Source organism: Lupinus angustifolius, chromosome LG11 (genome assembly GCF_001865875.1).
Source record: "Lupinus angustifolius cultivar Tanjil chromosome LG11, LupAngTanjil_v1.0, whole genome shotgun sequence".
NCBI classification, from domain to species: domain Eukaryota; kingdom Viridiplantae; phylum Streptophyta; class Magnoliopsida; order Fabales; family Fabaceae; genus Lupinus; species Lupinus angustifolius.
In genome coordinates, this window is record NC_032019.1 from 30,043,159 (window position 1) to 30,067,893 (window position 24,735).

Sequence of the window (24,735 nt, forward strand, 5' to 3'; positions counted from 1 at the left end):
GCAACTCAAAACCATAATTTTTATCTGTTAAGATAGAAAGAACATAAATTTTATCTGTTAAGATAGAAAGAAAATCAAAAGGGACATTTTTCTGGAATGATGATGATGTGACACTTCTTATCTTCTTACTTCTAAGTTCTGAGGATTGTTTCAAAGTAAATTATTTAAAAGATTACTTTTGTAAGAAGACCATAATTTTAGGTATATCAGCCTTCTTTTATTTAGACTCTTCAACAGCAGAAAGAAAAACATCTTTTTATTTATTTGTTTATTTCATTTTCATTGCCATCACCAATGAAAATATAATTAAAATAATTTACTAAATGTTATTAGGATGACAAGTTTGCAGTCATATTTGGGAATCCTCACACGTCTGCCACATTTGTGGCCATGTGGCTGAGATATTTCCCTTGAGATGAAGATGCCAGAGAAAATATCCTGTCCACATAAATATCCTTATCTAAATATAAGTAATTTTTATTGTTTCCAGAGTACATTTACTCACTCATTTTACTTATTCATGATTTTTGAATTTACTAATTTGGTCCCTCGAAAATTAAAAATAAAAAATCAATGATAAAATTTTAAATATGAATTAAATTAGTCAATTTTAGCATGTTTTATAATGTCTAATAGAAACTAATTTGACTCTAAAATGATTAATTTGACTTCCATTTGAAATTTTTGGGAACTATTTTAGGTTTTTCAATTTTGGATGGACCAAACTGTTAAGGTCAAAAAAACATTAAGGACAGAAATGCGTATTTACTTATAATAAATTTATATATTATTTTATAAATAAATTAGAAGAATTTAATTTAATTATGATTTATTATTATTTGCATACATGAAAACCAAAAAAGTATAGTCAGTTCAATCGGTGAACTGGTCAACTGGTGAACTGGTCCTCCTACCAATATAGTGCAACAATTATATTAGTCATATAATATATAAGTTAAAAATTGATCATATAACATATTTTCATTTAAACCGTAACAGTCATATCTGCCGATTTTCATTTAAAATTACAAATTAAGAAAATGACTTATTTTTTAATAAAATGATAGTGGGAGAATCAAATACATAATGAATACCTTTATCTACCCTTCTAAAATATGGTATATCATCATATTTTGTTTTAATAAATGTTTTAAATAAAAATATTTATCATATGCTTTATAACATTGATGTTAGTATTATATATAAAGTGACTCAAATGGGAATATTTCTCATATAAAAACTATTATAACAATAAATCTGAAATTTACAACCATGTATAAAGAGTTAAAATTAAAATTAGTTATTGGTCTCACGAACTTCTTTCGATCGTCATGGTTCAAATTAATTATTCTTATTTTTCATAATAAATTTGTTTTTATATGAGTCATTTCCTCTATATATATATATATATATATATATATATATGAGAGTTACTCATGTGAGAATAGTTCTCATAAAAATATAACTTTTAATCCTAATCATTTATCATTGGTTGTAAGACTCCTAAATTTATTGTTCTCACAATTTTTTTTATGAGAATTATTCTTACTTGAATAACTCTTTATATATATAATTTTACTAGTATGTGATTTAAGTACTGATTGATTTGAACTTGTTATTTGTATTTCTTTTTATTATTTAAACCATAATAATTTGGTGGAATGTTTGCATTTTACATATATTTTAAGACTCGTCTATTTTTCTATCTTATTTGATTTTGATTTTTTGCTATTTCTTTTATATTGGTGGAGGTCTCGTGAGTATGGGTGAACATGACTCTATTCATTTGCTCATCTAGTTTTAGTCTTAATTAGTCCCGCATATGCCAAGGTTTTATTGTATTTTATAGTTGTTTATATTCAAAAATTAGATTCCATCAATTTTAGGGTTGGGTAAAAGAACCCTTACTCATCTTGATCCATCTTTTTCTCAACTCTAACTTATGTTTATACATGTTTACCTAATTGTGTACAAATAAATGATAATTCTTTAGCACACAATAAATAATGTGTTTAATTTGAACAACCTATCTACTCATATAATGTCATTTTTAGCAACGTTTTTTTAATTGTTTTCGCTTATAATTTAGAATACTTGTATATATTAATTTATATGTCTTTGATACTCTAATTTTATAATTTTCTATGCATATATTCAAATGTTTCATAAAATATTAGTATTTCATATGTTAATCAGTATATATAAAAAATAATAAATGTTCAGAAGTTTTTATCTAAAAAAGAGAAAATATATTATATTTATTTAGATATAAGTTTGATTTTAAAAGTTAGACAAATCAATATTTAGGGTCAAATAAAATTTTAAAACTCTGCACAAGTTTAAAAATTAACTCAATTAATATTTAAAATTAAGTAAAGAATAAGTCTAATCTAACCTATAATCACTCATCCTAGTGAGTATAAATGAGGCACGGGGAACATGTAAGGAGATAATTTTTTCTTGGATCAGAGATTGACAAATGAGACAATACTCTTCCCCACCACGTACCGTTTTGTGCCCAGCTAACATCCCTAATTATTATCCTAATTTAGTAAAAAGTAAAGGAATTTTCTTAACTATAATCCTAAGAAGCCAAAGAATAACATTCTTATCCGAAAACCAAATAAACAAATATTTTGATTCTTTCCACCTATCATTTCCCAATAAACAAATTTCCTTTGTGGATTCTTATACTCAACCAGAAGGATTGATATTAAGAAAACTCAGTTAAATTAGTAATTTTAGTAATTGTATAATTGTTATTCGAAACAAAAAGAAACTTGAGAAAAATATTTATATAGTAAGAGTTTTTTACACTGTCACTGCATTATTATCGTTTATTTTCAATTATAATTGACTTAAAAAAAGTAATCCAAATGAATGATAAAAAATATGTTGATTGTATATACATCTTTACACGATTAGTGCATAAATTTAACACTTTATTATCCTAATCATAAGGAAAGTGAGCAAAAGTTTTTTCACAAGGAACAAGACTTAAACTTATAACTGAAATGTTTGTTAAATGTGTTAGGTTTGTTGGTTGACTAACACTTCATCACAAAAACCTTATATTGGGATGTACCAAAAAAATAGATGCACCAAAAAGGCCTTATATTGGCAAATCTAATAAGTCTACTCCAAATCAAAATTGGTTTTCATTTTTTTGCATTGAATGTTTACAGGTTTGGAGAACTAAATTAAAATCTGAAATTTTCAGGAGATTAAAATCAAGTATGGGCTTGAGTTTTACAGTAAAATCTGTCTATTACTCCTCCTTAATCCTTATCATCATGAAATTTCAAAAATATTAATATTATCTTTAATGAGTTAATATTTGTCATACAAATAGTAAATCAAATTTAATTTCAACTGAAGGAATATGTAATGCTAAGTAGTATAAATAAGTTTTGAAATCAACACTGTTAAATCATTTTCTAAAACTGAAATGTTTATTCAGTTGCAAATATATACTGTAACTTTTATGGCTGAATGTATTGTAATCTTTTTACGTTGAAGCTTTCATGGTTGTTATTGATATGATAAAGAAATGGGTAATGAAAATTGCTAGAACCAAATGGGTCAATTGTATCGTTGAATTAGCCAGCTATTCATGAATGATAGCCCTACCTAAATAATAACACCATTAGATAGCCATGTCTTTAGTTCACAATGTTAAAGACTTTCTGACAGAGTTTTGAGCATGTAACAAAAGATAAATATTATATACTGTTAAAAATTTATACACAATTAATATATCATTTACTATTTATTTGTATTACTCTTTTAAAGTGTTAATCATAATTAAATATAAATGATAGCTAATATAGTAATAATGTATAAATCTTTTATAATCTGCATAAATATTTTTTTTTCTAAAAAGTTTTGAGCATAATTATGTAGCTCGAACCAGATCTAATAACCAGGTTGAAAGGCTGAGTCAATGAATTAGCTTTCTAAATAACTAGATAAGTAATATGTATGTATTGATTGTGTAAAAATTTATATATTTCAATGTATTATTTATTATTCATTTGTGTTATTTCTATTTATGAGTTAATAATGATTAAATATAAATAATTGGTGATGCAATAATAGTGTAAAAATCTCTTAATGCATACATTATTGACATTAAACTCAGAAATTCGATAAAGTTATTTAAATAAATATAATTGCGTATATAAAATACATCATAAAATTTTGTGATTTATCAAACAACTTTTCATAGTAATGCAAAGTGCAAACTGTTAAAAAACAAGGAATATGATAACAATATAAGTTAGAAATGGAGAATAAAAAACTCAATTCAAAATTTTTGTGTGGGTTTTTATGAAAAAAAATATTGGTGAGTTGGATTCTCATGACACAACAGGAAGTAGTTTAAGTAATAATGTCAGGAAAAAGATTTAGGCAGTGAATAATATAGGAGTTTTAAGTTTTTTATATTATTATTGTTTTATCTATAATTTATATTTAATTATTATTGATTGATTCTTAAATACAAATAATATAAATAAGTGATGGAGGTTGAATATATATAAATTTTATAAACATTCAAATTCAATGGAATCTATGGGGAAAAATCTTTATTTTTATATTGTCATTCAAATTTACACATCTTTATTTTTACTCGTTTAAAATTTATGCATGGTTATTGTAAAGTTTTTTATATTGTCAATATGTTATTCATTATTGATTTGTATTACTTTTATTTTGTAGTCAATGTTGTTACCATAGCTTGCAACAATTCTAAATGACACGAAATAATACGTACTAGCTGAGTCACGACCAGGTCGCTCTCTTTAAGACGTTTTGTGGCACTGCCCAAAATGTGCAAGCAGACTATCAACCACACCGTCCCTAGGATAAAACAGTTCATATCTCTGTTATCAAATTCTTACTGCACTGTAAGAACTAATCTCAAATATACCCACCACAATATGATTACCAGTGCCAATTCTCGAAATTCCCACAATATAGCACACAGTGTCAATTCTCGAAATACCCACAATATGGCTACTCGTGCCAAATCTTTTTCCACGATACTGACTAATAGTGCCAGTTCTCGAAATGCCCACAATATGGCTACTCGTTCCAATTCTTTTCCCTCAATACTGATTACCAGTGTCAGTTCTCGAAATTCTCACAATATGCCTATTCGTGCCAATTCTTAGTACCACGAAAAGAAAGGGGGAGAAGTTTGTCGGTAATGCATCGATAGAAAATATGAGGGGGAAAGAAAAAGCTGAATGCAAACACATTCAACTTGGGGCAAAAAAATATATGAAGGGAGGATGCTTCTATTTATAACATGAGAATTTTTCAAGTTTCTCATCTCTCCAATGTGAGACTTGAGAGTTATTTTCTTCCAAAACTCTTCTATGTGGGACTTTGAGTTTTTTAGATTTCACACCCACAACCAAGTTCCAACAATCCTGCACTTGAAATTAAAAAACGATTTCCGAGAATATTTATGGTCTCAATAAAATTGTGCATATACAAAGGTATCATGCGACTTGAACCTTTGCATAGTGAATAAGATCCAGATTTTACTAGAGTGACTCGTAGTCTTGAACTCTATCTCTAACATCAAATCACACACAACATTTTCAAAGGTATATTCTGTAAAGCTCGTGCGTTAAAGACCATGCACGTCTATCCCAGTATAGTGAACGCTCTAGAAATTTATGCCCCAAAATGTCATAGGAAGTGGCCACCACTTCCACATTCACGTAAGTGAGTCTATCAAGAGTACTCCTGTAGCCTAGGTACTCCACTCCAATTGGAGTATAAATCTCATTAAGAGTTTTAACTCATTTTTACATATACTACAAGGATCATGCTTCTCATAATTTTATAGCATGTTCATTCTCATATCACTTCACAACTTGTTATTACCCATTGAACTTATTTCTTAGGATCTCCATTCAGTTAGGTCGGGTTACCATCATGAGTGATCCTCATTCTAAGGGCAATAGTCTCATACTCTTAGAAGTATTATGGACTTTCTCTTTTCTGTAGAGAGTAACTCTCTAATAGTGTTGTGCTTACGACGAATTTGTCGTTTCTTACCATTATAAAAGCGGTTCTCATTTTTTGCAATAGTTGCGATACTATCACAATGGATCAACACAACTGACATCAGTTTTCCCATACAACAATCTCTACAAGCAAGCTTTTCAGTCAACTTGCTTCTTCACTAGCTGTTGCTAGTGCTATCATCTCAACTTTCATAGTCAATTGAGCCAAAATAGTGTATTTCTTATTAGACTCTCGATAATCCATCTCATCATTTATGGCTTCTTGCCACAAATCAACATCCAAAGAAGCCAAAACTTCTTGGAGAGTTGTTGGATTCTCCTCCAATATATAAACCATATAATTAGGTCTATACTCTCTAACAGTTGTTACACTCTTACTTCTTTTAGGTTCTATTTCAAACCTTTCATTTTTATCATTATATCTAATCATAGGTATGTGACTAGTTGATGTGCCCCACTATTCATCAATTTAAAATAGAATTTCTTTTTCATTGAAATCATCATCATTTAGACTCAATGATCACTTTTGCGTTAATGTCATATAACCTGTACGCCTTGCTGTTTATAACATACCCAATGAATACACATTCATAGGCTCTTTGAGTTTAACTATCTAGGGGCATACTATGAGAAATGATTTGATGAGTAATTATATGTATCTCATATGATTGAGACTATACTGATTTATTATCAGTCATATGATGCTCGAGGTAGTGGCTAACGTCATTGTTTTTTTCTCACCTTTCTCAGTATCATATTTCTTTCTTCATCAAGTGCATACCAAATTAATTTGAAAGACTTATATGAGCTATAGTAATCATATAGATCATCTCACAACTTATTCAGAATGAAATTATTACATATGTAGTCATTTTCATTCTATAGAGCTATATTAATAACCAATTTATCATTCTCCTCTTTTTCAGCTTTTTCTGGCACCACTGTGACATCATTTTCAGAATGTGGGCAATTTTTCTCATAATGAGAAAGAATTCCATCTTATGTTACCACGTTTGAAATTAGTCTCATCAAACTGAAATTGTTTGTTATGGTCGCAGCTGTTCGGTCCAGTAATATTATCTACGAATATCATTGCAGTATAAACGTCTTAAAATTGTTGTTACCGTAGCTTGCAACAATTCTAAATGATACAAAATAATACGTACAGGCTCACAACCAGGTCGCTCTCTTTAATACGTTTCATGGCACTGTCCAAAATGTGCAAACAGACTATCAACCACGCCGTCTCCAGGATAAAATAACCAAAATCTCTGTTATCAAATTCTTACTACACTATAAGAACCAATCTCGAATACACCCACCACAATATAACTATCAATGACAATTCTTGAAATTCTCATAATATGGCTCATAGTGCTAATTCTCGAAATACCTACAATATGACTACATGCGTCAATTCTTTTCCCACAATACTGACTACCAATGTCAGTTATCAAAATGTCACAATATGACTACCCGTGCCAATTCTTTTCCCTCAATGCTGACTACTAGTGTCAGTTCTCAAAATTCCCACAATATGGCTACTCGTGCCAATTCTTAGTACCACGGAAAGAAATAAGGATAAGTTTGTCGAAAATGCATTGACATTAAATATGAGGGAGAAAAAAAAAGCTGAATGAAAGCGCATTCAACTTGGGGCAAGAAAATATGAAGGGATGTTGCTTCTATTTATAATATGGGATTTTTCCAAGTTCTTCATCTCTTCAATGTGGGACTTGGGAGTTGTTTTCTTTCAAAACTTTTCTATGTGGGACTTTGAGTTTTTTTAGATTTCACACCCACAACCAAGTTCCAACAGTCAATGATAATTAACATATAAATGATAAATGATTTACTGATAATGTAAAAAACACTTACATTATCTATGTGTAGATATTAAATCATATTTTTATCACTAGTCCTATTACATCATATCATCAATTATATTTGTGATTTTCTCTCCTTTCCCTTTTATTACTCTTTCCGATACATTCATACATACAAAAAAGTGTAGAATAAACAATTTTGATAATTTTAAGTGAGGCACCAATGGGTGCAAAATGTCACCAGTTGAAGAGGGAATAATCTTTACACTCTTAAAATATTGTGTACTACCGTTTAAAATGTCGTTGGGTGGTGTGGTGTCTATGCAAAACTTTCAAATTGCAATTTGTCATAAGAAAGTGAAATGCTATGGTCCATCAATAAATGTAGAAATCTTTTTTTTTTTCCACATGTATCCTCGTACTGCAGGTAATCATGTCCGAGCCAGAAACAACCATAGATATGTAGAATTAACTCTCCTAGTGAGTAAATTTTTCATTCAGAAATCCTCATTTGTGAACGATACAAATTATATATTTATGGTATATGAGTTTTGTATATTGTTATTGCACAATTTATTATTCATATTTATCAATATCAACTCTTAAAAAATTAAAACAAATATATTATAGATGATATATTGATTGTATATAAATTTTTACTTCATGAATCATCGTTAAATTTTGACTTTTAATAGTTAGTAATATTCACATACAATTAGTGAAATATTACTAAGAGAAATAAATTTAAATGCTAACAATGTTAGTGCATGATCTACAATTTATTTTTAATTATTATTAACTTTTCAAAAGAAGTAATTAAATTAAAATAATAATATTCTAATTGTATTTGTATGTAAATTTTTAATGTGAATATTAAAAAGCTCACAACATTGGCACATGGATGGCTAATAAAGATGTATGTGAGGATAAGTAAAGTAATATTATGAATTAAAAAAATCAAGTAGAATATATAAGACGTGTTATTCTCATAGCTGACAGATTTTAATGATTGAACCAACAACAAGCATTTATCCTTGAAATGAATGATCCAACGATTCTTTATAAATGATATTTTTGATGAATTACGAACACATTCTTTATAAAGATAATCTGTCAAAATTACTTACAGTTTGGTTGGATGAATTATTTTTTCTAAAGATAATCTGTCAAAATGAAATAAATACAAAAAATCAACATAAGTTAAAGTAAATTTGTGAAGTTAAAATGATTGTACAAGTACAGGGTATAATAATTATATAAAATGTAAGAAGTATGTGTGGTTGTTTTGTAATTTTTTTTTGAAATCTCATATTATCTTATTTGTTGTTTTAAAATCAATCAAAAATACCTTTCAGAAAATAGAATTTATGAATTTTTGAAAAGAATACTTTTATTTAACCGATTTAAGGTTTGGTTGAACTTAAATTTGAATACAGCAATGTGAGCCAGTGAAGAATATCTAAGACTCAGCTAATACAACGAGAAAAGTACTTTTGATTTTCTTATTGCTTTTTCTTTTTTCTCCTTTCAGCAAAAAAAAAAAAAATCAACATTGATCAAGTTCCCAATTATTTTGCTGAGTCTCAATTCAACTTAATAAAATAGCATATAATCAACAACATTGTCTCAAATATGCACAATGAGAATTTAAAATATATTATGCACGAAGCTAGAAACCGTGTTAACATGGGTTAAAGTTGAATAGTATTTAAGGACGATTTACAAATTGTTGTTTTTAAAAAAAATAACTAAATAAGAATGAAATATTTTTGAACCATCTCCCAAACAAACTAAAAGTAATAATTTGGGAAAGGGACAGAAAGCTGTGACAGTTCATCTTCATTCAAGTTGCCAAGTCAATTTCAATTGCTAGTTGCTTCTAATCAACCGACTAGATATGTATAGGATATATAAGGTTACTATTTCTTATCAAATTGACACAAAAAATAAGATTGTAACATGTAAGACCTTTTCATTCAAATTGCCAAGTTCTAATTGCTTTAAATCAACCAACTAGATATAGGATAAGGTTACTCTTTTCCTTATCAAATTAACACACAATAAAAGATTTGTAACGTGTATCAAACTAACAAGTAACAATGACATTTTATATGATAAAGACAAATTCAAAAACGTCCGGTAAACTTTGGATGATTTGATTTTTTTTCTTTAAATATTGTGTGACTCAAATTTTGGTTGGGTGTAGCATAGTCATTTAATATTCAAAACATTTACAAATTCTAATAATATAAGACTATACTAAATACTCATAAAAATTAAAAGGTAAAAAGTTCAATTCCTATGAATAAGACTTATTGAAAAAGATAACTATACATCCCAAAATAGATTAGTTTCTTAGCGGGGAGATACATTTGTAGTATGAAAAGAAATACTTACTAATATTGCAAGATGTGTGATTTAGAATTTTGAAATGAAAAGGATAGGTAAAAATGACTTTGACTTTTGCATTGCACAAGACACTTTCATTTGATTTTTTTACTTTTACATGGTGAAGTATGATTTTGCTCTTAAACTAGATTTCAGTCTATTTTTACATATTTTTAAGAAAATTGGAATTAAATTGTACATCATTCATTTTTTCGAGAGAATCTTGGATTTTTTCCCTTTATGCAAGTCGGTTCAACACCAAGTGTGCCTTATAGTGTGTCTATTGATGACCATTGTTAAGATAAGCATGACACACATGTATACACTAATTAGATGATCTCACCATTGTAATCCAAACAATCTTAAATTTGTTGAGTTGGTTGTTGGGTTTGAGAAGGTCATAATTTGTACGCTTGTCTAATGGGTGCTTTGCCTAACATGTTGAGGAGTTAAAATCATATAGACGAAAATATTTTCTTGTTTCAAATTATGTCACGTGCAATAATAGTGAAACAAAAATAACAATCATAATGAATTTAAAAATTTTAATTGACATAACATGTTTTTATTGGCGCGAGTTAAGACATGATTTGGGACAAATTGTACACCTAACTCAACCAACTCTTTTAAATTGCAAACCGATGACAACCAAACCAATCAAAACTTGTTGAAATTATTTGATTTGGGTTATGCATTCATAAATAGGAAAATATGAACTAAGCTGATTTAAAATGTTTATATGTATTTCTCCCATTCAAACTAACTATTATTTGTAATGTTTCTATATTGCATACTTAAATTTACATTATACACCAGAATAAATAGAGTACAAGATGATGATTGAATTTGTAACTGAATCCTATAAACTAGGAGAGATTGTAGGCAATGATTCGAGTAAGAGTTATAATTTAAGAGGTCTGTTCCAGTTGTTTACTATGATAATATGAGCACTGCTTTACTTTCCAAAAATCCAGTCTTGCACTCAAGGACCAAACATATTGAACTTGATCTCTTTTGAGTCAGAGAAAGAGTAATCAACAAATAGTTACTTGTTGAGCATGTTTCATCTGAGCATCAAGTTGCAGATATTCTAACCAAGCCTCTCTCTACCTCTCGTTTTACTCTTCTTCGGGACAAGCTTCACATCACTGATCTATATACCGCTCAACAAAGATCACCGTAGCTCCAAATTTGGGGGGGAATATTAGAGTAGTTCAGTTTAATTGATTTGTAACTGTTTTGATTAAAATGTATCTAGCCCTCTTTTATTCCTTGAATGTATCTGGTCCATCTTTATGACCAGATTCATTACTAGTTTGCTTTCTGGTTTGCTATAAGTAAAGAGCACATGCTCCTATTGTAATTAACTATTCAGAATAACAAATAGAAAAACATATTATTTCTTACTCTTTATCTTTGCTAGAGAATCTCTGCTGATTTGTTGCACCAACAACTTTGACTTTGTGCAGATATTATATCCTTCTGTTATGGAATAACTGTTGGGACTTGATTCCCATGTTATCTATTGCACCCCCTCATGATTGGGTCACCATCGGTGACTGCAAGCTTGGAACAGAGAGACAAAAATTGAGCTCTGGATAGAGGTTTGGTGAGAATGTCAGCATGCTGGTCCTTGGTTGATATATGTGAGACTTGAATTTTACCCATTTGAACAAGTTGTCTAACATAGTGGTAGTCAAGTGCAATGTGCTTCATGCGTGAGTGAAATACTGGATTGGAGCAGAGATCGGTGGCACCAATGTTTTCACAGAACAATGTAGGTGTTGTAATTTGAGTGCCAAGTTCACTTAGTAGGTTCATTAACCACATGAGTTCTGCAGCTGTAGTGGCAATGGAGCGATATTCAGCCTCTGTAGAGGAGTGTGTCACTGTTCTTTGTCTCTTGGACAACCATGAAACTGGATTGCCACCTACATAGATAACAAATGCAAAGGATGAGGTCCTATAATCAAGATTGCCTCCCCAATCCGCATCACTGTAAGCATGTAGAGATAGAGATGTTGATTTCTTAAGTGTCAAGCCAAAGTTGAGTGTGAGCTTGAGATGAGTTTAGGTTGGAGATGAGTTTAGGTTGGTTGATGCATGAATTGAGATAATTTGTTGATGGCAAAGCACAAATCAGGTATTGTGAGAGTTAAGTATTGCATGGCTCCTATAATGCTACGAAATGTCTTGGTATCTGTAGCAGCAGAACCATCCTGCAACTTGAGAGGAGTGGAGGTGCATAGAGGAGTGCTTGTAGGCTTGGCTCTAGACATGTTGAACTTGGCTAGAATATCTCGGATATAGCCATGTTGAGTGAGGAGGAGACCTTTCTTTGAAGGAATAAGTTCAATGCCGAGGAAGTAATGAGGAAATCCAAGATATTTAAGGGAGAAAGTGGAAGACAACTTAGTCATAAATTGTTTGAGAAATACAACATTGTTACCAGTTAGTAAGAGGTCATAAACATATACTAGAAGGAAGGCTTGCACTCCATTCTTGTTGTAGGTGAATAAGGAACTATCACTGAGACTTATGTGGAAGCCAGAGTGGAGCACAAAGTTTTTGAGAGAGTCATGCCAAGCACGAGGTGCTTGCCTTAACCCATAGATCAGTTTCTTTAGTTTTCAAATATGAGTAGGGAACTCATTGTGGACAAAACCTGGTAGCTGCTGCATGTAGACATCCTCAGCTAAAATTCCTTGTAGGAATGCATTGTTAACATCAAGTTGATGCATGGACCAATCACGACTGAGTGCAATTGTTAGAACTACCTTGATTGTTTGAGGCTTGACTACTGGTGATAATGTTTCTTTGAAGTCAATTCCAGGTGTTTGAGTGAATCCTTTGGCAACCAGTCTAGCCTTATACCTGGAAATGCTACGATCAGAGTTCATTTTATATTCTGAATAGCCATTTATAGCCAACTATATTGTGAGTGACATCCCTTGGGACTAGAGACCATGTACCATTCTTTAAGAGGGCATCAAATTCTTCTGAGGTATTTTGAGAGCCTGAATTATAGTGGATGGTTCAATATTTTTCAGGAAGGGTGTGTTTGGTTGTAGTCAGTATCCTCTTAGGTTTGAATATATTGTTCTGAGCCCTAGTGATCATGGGGTGATTTCTAGTAGGGTGGTTGGGTAGGGATGTATGGGATGGAGAGGGAGAGTTAGAGAGTAATAGTGGTTCTGAGGAGTGTGGTGGTGGTGAAGGGTTAGAGGCTACTACATTATCTATTGGTGACGGTGTAGGGACAAAGGGTTGCCTAGGGGAGGAGTTGGATAAGGGTTGTGTAATTGTGGCTGGAATCAGTGTATGAAGAGTAGTATCTAGAGTAGGAGGAGTGGATGAGGTAGTGTGGTTGTGGAAAGTAGGATATGGGTAGAAGTTTTCAATGAATTTCACATGTCTAGATATATAGACATGATTGGATAAGGGTTGAAGACAGAGGTAAGCATGTTGAGAGTTAGAGTAGCCAAGGAAGATGCAGGGTAATGATCTTTTTTGGAATTTGTTCTGAGTATAAGGTCTGATCCAGTTGTCCTTAAGAGGTCTGTTCGAGTTGTTTACTATGATAATATGAGCACTGCTTTACTTTCCAAAAATCCAGTCTTGCACTCAAGGACCAAACATATTGAACTTGATCTCTTTTGGGTCAGAGAAAGAGTAATCAACAAATAGTTACTTGTTGAGCATGTTTCATGTGATCATCAAGTTGCGGATATTCTAACCAAGCCTCTCTCTACCTCTCGTTTTACTCTTCTTCGGGACAAGCTTCATATCACTGATCTATATACTGCTCAACAAAGATCACCGTAGCACCAAATTTAGGGGGGAATATTAGAGTAGTTCAGTTTAATTGATTTGTAACTGTTTTGATTAAAATGTATCTAGCCCTCTTTTATTCCTTGAATGTATCTGGTCCATCTTTATGACCAGATTCATTACTAGTTTGCTTTCTGGTTTGCTATAAGTAAAGAGCACATGCTCCTATTGTAATTAACTATTCAGAATAACAAATAGAAAAACATATTATTTCTTACTCTTTATCTTTGCTAGAGAATCTCTGCTGATTTGTTGCACCAACAACTTTGACTTTGTGCAGATATTATATCCTTCTGTTATGGAATAACTGTTGGGACTTGATTCCCATGTTATCTATTGCACCCCCTCATGATTGGGTCACCATCGGTGACTGCAAGCTTGGAACAGAGAGACAAAAATTGAGCTCTGGATAGAGGTTTGGTGAGAATGTCAGCATGCTGGTCCTTGGTTGATATATGTGAGACTTGAATTTTACCCATTTGAACAAGTTGTCTAACATAGTGGTAGTCAAGTGCAATGTGCTTCATGCGTGAGTGAAATACTGGATTGGAGCAGAGATCGGTGGCACCAATGTTTTCACAGAACAATGTAGGTGTTGTAATTTGAGTGCCAAGTTCACTTAGTAGGTTCATTAACCACATGAATTCTGCAGCTGTAGTGGCAATGGAGCGATATTCAGCCTCTGTAGAGGAGTGTGTCGCTGTTCTTTGTCTCTTGGACAACCATGAAACTGGATTGCCACCTACATAGATAACAAATGCAAAGGATGAGGTCCTATAATCAAGATTGCCTCCCCAATCCGCATCACTGTAAGCATGTAGAGATAGAGATGTTGATTTCTTAAGTGTCAAGCCAAAGTTGAGTGTGAGCTTGAGATGAGTTTAGGTTGGAGATGAGTTTAGGTTGGTTGATGCATGAATTGAGATAATTTGTTGATGGCAAAGCACAAATCAGGTATTGTGAGAGTTAAGTATTGCATGGCTCCTATAATGCTACGAAATGTCTTGGTATCTGTAGCAGCAGAACCATCCTGCAACTTGAGAGGAGTGGAGGTGCATAGAGGAGTGCTTGTAGGCTTGGCTCTAGACATGTTGAACTTGGCTAGAATATCTCGGATATAGCCATGTTGAGTGAGGAGGAGACCTTTCTTTGAAGGAATAAGTTCAATGCCGAGGAAGTAATGAGGAAATCCAAGATATTTAAGGGAGAAAGTGGAAGACAACTTAGTCATAAATTGTTTGAGAAATACAACATTGTTACCAGTTAGTAAGAGGTCATAAACATATACTAGAAGGAAGGCTTGCACTCCATTCTTGTTGTAGGTGAATAAGGAACTATCACTGAGACTTATGTGGAAGCCAGAGTGGAGCACAAAGTTTTTGAGAGAGTCATGCCAAGCACGAGGTGCTTGCCTTAATCCATAGATCAGTTTATTTAGTTTTCAAATATGAGTAGGGAACTCATTGTGGACAAAACCTGGTGGCTGCTGCATGTAGACATCCTCAGCTAAAATTCCTTGTAGGAATGCATTGTTAACATCAAGTTGATGCATGGACCAATCACGACTGAGTGCAATTGTTAGAACTACCTTGATTGTTTGAGGCTTGACTACTGGTGAGAATGTTTCTTTGAAGCCAATTTCCGGTGTTTGAGTGAATCCTTTGGCAACCAGTCTAGCCTTATACGTGGAGATGCTACGATCAGGGTTCTTTTTATATTCTGAATAGCCATTTATAGCCAACTATATTGTGAGTGACATCCCTTGGGACTAGAGACCATGTACCATTCTTTAAGAGGGCATCAAATTCTTCTGAGGTATTTTGAGAGCCTGAATTATAGTGGATGGTTCAAGATTTTCAGGAAGGGTGTGTTTGGTTGCAGTCAGTATCCTCTTAGGTTTGAACATATTGTTTTGAGCCCTAGTGATCATGGGGTGATTTCTAGTAGGGTGGTTGGGTAGGGATGTATGGGATGGAGAGGGAGAGTTAGAGAGTAATAGTGGTTCTGAGGAGTGTGGTGGTGGTGAAGGGTTAGAGGCTACTACATTATCTATTGGTGACGGTGTAGGGACAAAGGGTTGCCTAGGGGAGGAGTTGGCTAAGGGTTGTGTAATTGTGGCTGGAATCAGTGTGTGAAGAGTAGTATCTGGAGTAGGAGGAGTGGATGAGGTAGTGTGGTTGTGGAAAGTAGGATATGGGTAGAAGTTTTCAATGAATTTCACATGTCTAGATATATAGACATGATTGGATAAGGGTTGAAGACAGAGGTAAGCATGTTGAGAGTTAGAGTAGCCAAGGAAGATGCAGGGTAATGATCTTTTTTGGAATTTGTTCTGAGTATAAGGTCTGGTCCATGGGAAGCATAAGTAGCCAAAAGAGTGCAATCTGTTGTAATCAGGTTCCTTATGAAATATGATTTTAAAGGGTGATTGCATACCTACGGTTGGAGTTGGCATTATATTGATTAAGTGTGTAGCTGTTTGAAAAGCATATAACTAGAATTTTGCTGGTTATTTCGCATAGTACAGTAATGCCCTACCTGTTTTCACAATGTGCACGTGCCTTCTTTTTGATGTACTATTTACTTCAGGTGTATGAGGAGGAGAAGTTAAGTGAGTGATGCCATGAGTGGCTAGAATTTTTTTTAATTTGACAAATTCTCCTCCATTATCAGAAAATAGAGTAACAATTGGTAACTCAAAGAACTTTTCAACAATTGCCTTGAATTGAATAAAAATATGGAAGACATCTAATTTATTTTTCATTATATAAAGCCATACATATTTTGAATAATGATAAAAAATATCAAATAATAAGAAAAGCCATCTAAAGATCTAATAGGGGTTGGGCCCCAAACATCAGAGTAAATGAGCTCCAAAGGTTTATTGCTTTTGAGGTGATGATTAGATAAGGATAACTTGTGACTCTTAGCACAGTGACATGGACTGCAATCATGTGAAGATGGAAGTTTTATTGGAATGTGATGAGAGTGTATGAGGTGTTTGGTTATTTTGGAGGAAGGAGGAGCAAGTTTGTGATGCCATGTTGGACTGGATTGAAGACTAGTTGTGAGAGCTTGAGGAGAAGGTTTTCCGATGATTGATGGAATGTGATAAAGATCTTGTCTAAGAGGTCCTTACATCAGAGGCAGACCTGACTTCAAATCCTTGACAATGAAAGAATCAGAAAAGAATTCAACAGAACAATTGTTAGTGAGACATAGTCTGGAAACTGATAACAAATTGGATTGAATATTAGGAACACATAAAACATTATTTAGGTAGAGTGGTTTAGTGTTGGTAGGTATGTATGTTTTTACAATGTGAGATATTTTCAAACTTGTGCCATCACCAATCATGACTTGGTCTTGCCCTGAGTAAGTGTTGGCCAATGTCATCTGTTGCAGATCCTGTGTTACATGATGAGATGCTCCAGTATCTAGAACCCAACTTGAGTTTTGCGTAATGGGCTGATGGTGTGCCATGTTCATTGAAGGTCTTAGTCCAGACTTCCTAGGATAGCCATGAATTTTGTAGCATTTCTTAGTATTGTGAGCAGGTCTCTCACCGTATTGACAGACCAGTTTAGGATGTGTAGTAGGGGCTACTGTTTGTTCACGTGGATGGAATCTATATCGTGGTTGGACTCGATTGCGTAGGAATGCGTTTGTTGTTGCTACCATGGTGTTAGAATTAGTGTTGATGTCACATTGTAGGATTCATTCAAAGTCCATGAGCATTTCATGGAGTTTAGCATAGCTGATAGGTGTCTCCCTACTGTAGAGAGCAACATAGATTTCCTTATAGTGTGTGAATCACTAGATCAGTGTTGTCAAGGGGATGATCAATTATGGACAATTCATATACAATTGCTTTAATTCCTTGAAGGTAAGTAGCCATGGATTGCGTACCTTTGCTGAAAGTGGTGATGCGTTGTTTGAGAGCCATGATGTGGACACGATATCAACTTGCATACATGGTTTTAAGGATGTCCCAAGCTTGTTTGGAAGTTTTGACAGTACCAAGGTGAGTAATGACAGTTGCAGCCACAGAGGAAACAATAGCATGCAAGATCAATTGATCTTGACGAATCCAAAGGGTGAATGCAGGGTTGATAGTGATGGTGTGCAGATCCAATTGTTTTTCTGGACAAGGCATGCTACCATCAATGTAACCGAGGAGATCATATCCTGTTAAAAGTGACAGGAATTGAAGATGCCATGCAGGATAATTGTCACCATCTAGTTTGATGGACAATTGAGAGCCAACATGAGTGCAATTAGTTTGTCCATGGAGTTGGAAGGAGTGTTGAGTGGAATATGGTTGGTTTCTGAGGTGGAGGAGCTCATTTGAGAGAGCAGGTGTGTAGGATCAACGAGAAAAAAAATTACTATTAAGCTATGGAAGCTCTTGATACCATGTAATGTTTCTATATTGCATACTTTTATTTATCTTATACATCAGAATAAATAGAGTATAAGATGATGATTGAATTTGTAACTGAATCCTATAAACTAGGAGAGATTGTAGGCAATGATTTGAGTGAGAGTGATTGAGATTAGCCTAGAGAATCTCTGCTGGTTTGTTGCACCAATAGCTTTGACTTTTTGTAGATATTATATGCTTTTGTTATGGCATAATTGTTGGGACTTGATTCCCATGTTATCTATTATTATTAAGTGATCCTACTTAGTCATTTCCTTATGGGTAATGAAGAATTTGTAGTGAGATGATGTGGTAATGGTGACAGTCCTAAAATACTAAAAATTTAATAAGTATTCAAAGAATATGTAGCAACGTAACTTAATAAGGTACCCCATAAAATCCATCCTTGTAGAAAACTAGGCCATGTTAGCTATATTAGCTCTATCTTAAAAGAATAAAAATTCCCACTCAAGGCTAACACTATATGAGTGAGACCATCTAACACAATTACATTTAGGTTTATTTCAGTTGATTTTTAGTGTTTTGCCATATCATATAAGTGTGTCCCGAGTATCTGGTTTGCTTTAAAAAATATATTTTAATAAGGGAATGAAGTATCTCCTAGTATAATGAGATAAGTTATCTCCTCCTGCCAGTGAAATCATGACATGTATCATATTTCATTATTTTCTATAAAAATATTTTTAAAAATAAACAAAATAGCACACATGTCACATTTTTACTAGCTAGAGGAGATAAGTTATCTCCTGATATGAGGAGATACATTATTCTCTTGTAATAATACCATAAAAAGGAACAAACCATATTTTTTTTCCTTCGATAAGTTGACAAATCATATACTTAAATGAACCGTGTGCACGTTCTTGTACCAATACCACTTACTAGCTAGTAGACTTCATTTTAATTTTTACCAGACCAATGAGAAACACAAGAATGACGACAATATAATAACAACTTAATTGTATATTTGTTAAACTTTTAAGATATAGGTATCCTCCTGTGAAGAGATGGACTTGGAGAAGTCTTTGGGAACAATAAATTCTTATCTCATTTGAAGGCCATCCTCCTTGAGACCGCAGGAATATACATAGTATTGTGTGATTTTCTTTGTACATAAACTCATGACATATTTGAAGGAAAATAAGTATTATTACTTGAACCAATTACGGATTTATCTATTTCTTATAAGTCTAGAAGGATTAATATTAGTTTATTAATACCTTAGTAAACAATAACTAAGAGTGGTTAACTACTACAAAAACTATGTACTTATATGCTAAACTTAATGCACAAATATTGTTATCTATAGTAATCTATACTTCTATATTGTTCCACCCAACTATAAAAATACACCTCATGACCTAACGAGGGAGATGGTCAGTCTCAAAATTCGAATAACGGAGATAATCTTTAAAAATCCCTTGGGGTTTGAACCAAAAAGATCAGATAACGTGAAGAGACGTTCTACCAACAACATTACAAACACATGGCTCATCTTTGCTACCCATCTGCACAAAGTTGTCATCTCAAACTTCACAACCTAGACTTTTGTTGCAAGCCACAAGTTATTATGAACTACATTGGCCTACAATGTGGCTACACGTCTTATCTGCAGCACTACCTTGACTAGTTGGATTCCTAGAAAATGAAATCAAATTAAAATCTAAGCAAGAAACATTATTAATCTAAGTAATTTCAAATCAGAACTTAACAAGGTTACTAACATCAAAATCTTCTAATATTGTACCACACCCAATGATGTCGACTTTTGAATTTGAAGAGCCTACAAAAATATAATAACTTCATTCAAGATTTATATAACGAATGTATAAAAATATGTAATCAAAAGTAATAAACATTATTACCTTTCATGTCACTGCTTAGCCAATCCTAGAGACACATTAATGTCTCTACAATATCTGAACACAATATACTACGATGAGGAGTAAAAGTTCGGCCTACAATAATAAATGAAGATTTTGAAGCAATGGTGGAGATAGGAATTGCCAATAGATCTCTTGCAATTCCTTGCAAGGTTGGATATTTCACTTCATTTACCTTCCACCAAGCTAAGATGTCAAACTCTCAATCTTGATTGGAAAATACTCATTCCTCTAAGTATATGTCTAGTTTTGACCTACGGTATGCTATAATAATATTTTGTTCAGAAACAAAACTTTGCTTCTTTTCCCTTCAATCAACATGTACTCCATCAGCTCCACATCTATTAAATTTAGAGTTTGACTTTGACTTTAACATGGAAAAATACTATTCTTACCCTTCATTTTAATATCATACTCTTTTACTAAGTCTTCACAAATATTTTTCACCTTCCTCATTTCAGAACCATGTTTATGTCCATAAATTATAGGATAAAAAAACTCTAAAAAATATAGTTTGTATATAGGATATAAAATAACACCAATAGACATCATAACACATATGTCGCCCCAATACTTTTACAAATTTAACATACATTGCTTCAACTATTTGTTGAATAACAATATTAATAGATTGAAGCCAACCAAATAATTCCAATTGCACAAATGTTTGGGAAAAGGAAATTGGCAGTTGGATATAAATCACCTGAAAACGCTAATGTCGCATCATAATATAACTTCAACCTTTGAAACATTTCATTGATCATCTCTTTATCATCTTCACTCGGCAATGTTTTATATTGATTCTCTTAGTCACAATCTTTGAAAGATATCTCTATATATTAGTGCAACATTGTAGAGTTTCACCTATTTTGCATTCAAATTTTAACTTTTTATAATATCGAAGGTTTAATTGTTCACATGTCTCCTCAAATTTCTCCTATCTTTTTGGTGTTGTCGTCCAAAAGCTAACACTCTCTAACCATCTTTATTTCACTAGAGATAATATAGAGCACATCCTTCACAATCAAATTCATTATATGAGCACAACAACACATGTGAAACAACTGTCCACCCAAAATAAACGATTTAGGCGAAATTTACACAACATGAATTCAATAATTTGGTAATTTGTGGTGCAATTATCAACGGTCAGAGTATACAACTTCCTATCTAGGTTCCAATCCAATAGACATTCTTAGAAGTAATCACTAAGAACTTCACTAATATGAGGAGTAGACACATATACGAACCTACCATTTAACGAAAATTAAAATAACAATGTCATCGAAAGAGTACAAAAATAATAAACATTGTGAAAATGTTAAAAAAGTTTAGCATTAATACCTCACAAGTCGACTTTGTAGAACTCATAAATCATCAAAAAAGTGTGCAGTGACAACCATATATCCTTTATTTCAGTTACTAGTGGTTCACATATCAGTTGTAATTGCAAACCGACTCTAATTCTTTGATATCAAAGTAATGGTATTCAGTACCGTCTAATTCTTGGCAAATGTGTGTCTTGCAGCCTCTTGGTTTAATGCATAAGAACCAACATACTGATTCAGTATCCTTTTTTTTGCAGTTATGAGAAATGTTTGCTTTATATATGAAGTTGATCGATGTAGACAACTTTTAAAGTGATTGTGCAAGTGTTTTGTTCCTTCACTTGGATCTCCCAAAAATCGTTTGCCATAATAATTGCAAGTTGCTTTCCACTTTCCATCTACCATATGCCACACAAAATGATTCCAAAAAGATGATGTTTGTTATGGTCGATCTTATTCAGTATTATTTAGACTTGAATAATAAGTTTCATCTTGAATGAGGGGAACATCTACGTACATTTATTGAAACTGAGTTTGATTCATGCATATTATAGATATTAGGAAATTGATCTTGTCCAGAGACTTGTATGGTAAACATACTACAAAGTTACAATATAAAAAGTAGATTTTGGTAACAAAAAAAGGCTTTCAATTAAAAGTACATACACAATATGCAGTACAACACGTATAGAACAAGCATAAAAGTACATATATAGAAGGCATAAAAGTACATATATAGAAGGCATAAAAGTAAAATAAAGCCAGATGTGAGCTTTTAACATAATAATTGATTTAAAAATAAGTGTGTTATATTATATTGAGTATATATACACCATACTGTATGTGCAGTTCTGTATGCTAAGTCATGGAATTCCACTTAAGTCATGGAATTCCACACATTTGGTATGATTCCTACTATTTATAGATTAGTGCCTAGTTTGATTAATGATAGAATTAATGTTCAAATTAGAGGTGATCATGGTGTTTATGAAAACAAATAACAAAGTAACATTATTACTTAAGAGGTGCTATAAGAACCATATTAAACATACAGTAAAATGGATAAAAGGTGACGTGATATTTTCTCTTGTTGGATGCTATAAGAGGTGCTTCAACTACGCCACCAAATGCTGCTCCTTTACGATCACCAACAACCTGGAACCAATTAAATAGCTTATATTGCAATGTCGAAATGTTGATCACTCTAAGCTACAATATGCTATTGTTGATGGCAATGTCAAAATGTTGTATTTAATCTATAAATTATGCTATATGGCTAACAAAAAACAAGACTATTATATTACAATTATTGGCATTAAAGATGAACTCAACCATTCATAAAGTACAGATACACATACATATGCATAAAAGTAGGTAAACCAAAAATGGGTAAACTAATTGAATAATTGAAACAAAAAAGGGAAATGATTGGTAAACTAGCGCATTCAACGGAAATAATTGTCATAGGGTGTTTGGGAACAAAGCTCTATCTTCATTTCTTTCTTTCCAAATTCCAACATAGTTATCATTAAATTGGAAAACATTTTATTATGTTGATTATAAACAACTAAAGGAAACACATTAAAACATATACATGTCATATAGAAGGAAATAAATTGAAGGAATAAATGGACACATAAAACCTAAATGAGGACTAAATGAATACAACACAGTATAAGTGAGAGAGAACATAAAACATTGTTTTCGATAAGACCGGGAGAAACATATCTTGTTGAGTTCCTCTACTGTCGGCTCATCATCTCCTCACCTTGATGTTTAATCGCCGCCTCACTTGATGGGTGGTTGACTGAAAAGTGAAAACTGGGCATGGGAGGAGGGATTAAGGAAAGGGAAGGAGGAAGATGATAGTGCTATTTTAGGGTATCTAGAAAATAAGGGTAGGGTATGTATTTTAATTAAAGGTAACCAATAATTACAAAAATAACGGGTACCCGCAAATAGAGCTGAGTAGGATCTGACCTTACCGTTCACTTAGTATGACCCAATTATAATCGACCCAAATAGGGTCTGGTGTCATCAGATCTGGGTGAGGTTCAGAATAAAAAATTAGACTCAGACAATATTTAGGTCGGGTTAGGACCAAGCATGATCCATACTATGATCACTCATTCATCATGTCTGTAGTGTCTCTATTCAAATGTGAACATAATAATGATATATTTTTTGTTGAAGGTATCATCAATTATCTAATTTTTTTATCTGGTTAATAATATATATACATATATCTTTTTAGATGAGAGATCTGATTAAGTTACATTAGTTACACTTAATCTAAGTCATTCATTTTTTAAATCCAACGGATCAAAGGGGTGAAACTTAAAAGTTATTTAAGATTTTTCTTTTTCTCTTTCATAACTTATTACATTCATCATTTTGATTCATTGGATTTAAGAAAATGAATGACTGAGATTGAGTGCAACTAGTGTAACTTAACTTGTATGTAAATGAATCCATTCTCTATATTATGTCAAATTACATATTCATAATAATAAATAAATTGAAAAACTTTATCTAAAATGAGTATACATTATATTTAATCGGGTCTGGAATCGAGTTCGAGTTTAAAGGTTGACTCGATCGATATTTATAGTCTATTTGTAAAATTCGCGGATACTTATATACATGCCAGTGCGGATTTTTCCGCCGTGATAAGTTTTTTTGTCATCTCTACTAATGCTTCATTGATAAAAATGGTGTATAAATCTTATTATTCTATTTCAAAATTGAAAATAATTACAAAATGTACTCCTTAGATGATATAACCAAATCAAAGAATATATTACGTGTTAGCAATGAACTAATGCAAGACTTTATTATATTTATTTATTATTATTAAGATTAGGGCACAACACACATTACCAACCTTTACAATACGAATTGAATCCATTATAAGGTAGAATATACTTATGGTTTTTGTTATATAATTAAGGATATTTTCTCATTTAATGGGTAAAGAATTAATCTATTTTGAGA

The 24,735-nt window shown here is 32.3% G+C and overlaps 1 long non-coding RNA gene across 1 annotated transcript; it reads right to left on the reverse strand.

The window, feature by feature from the left end:
* On the reverse strand, positions 8,890-23,120 carry LOC109360192. The gene is made up of 3 exons (XR_002109136.1): positions 22,794-23,120; positions 12,146-12,157; positions 8,890-8,900 (listed from the first exon to the last, which is right to left on the reverse strand). It is a non-coding gene; the product is annotated as an uncharacterized LOC109360192 (long non-coding RNA).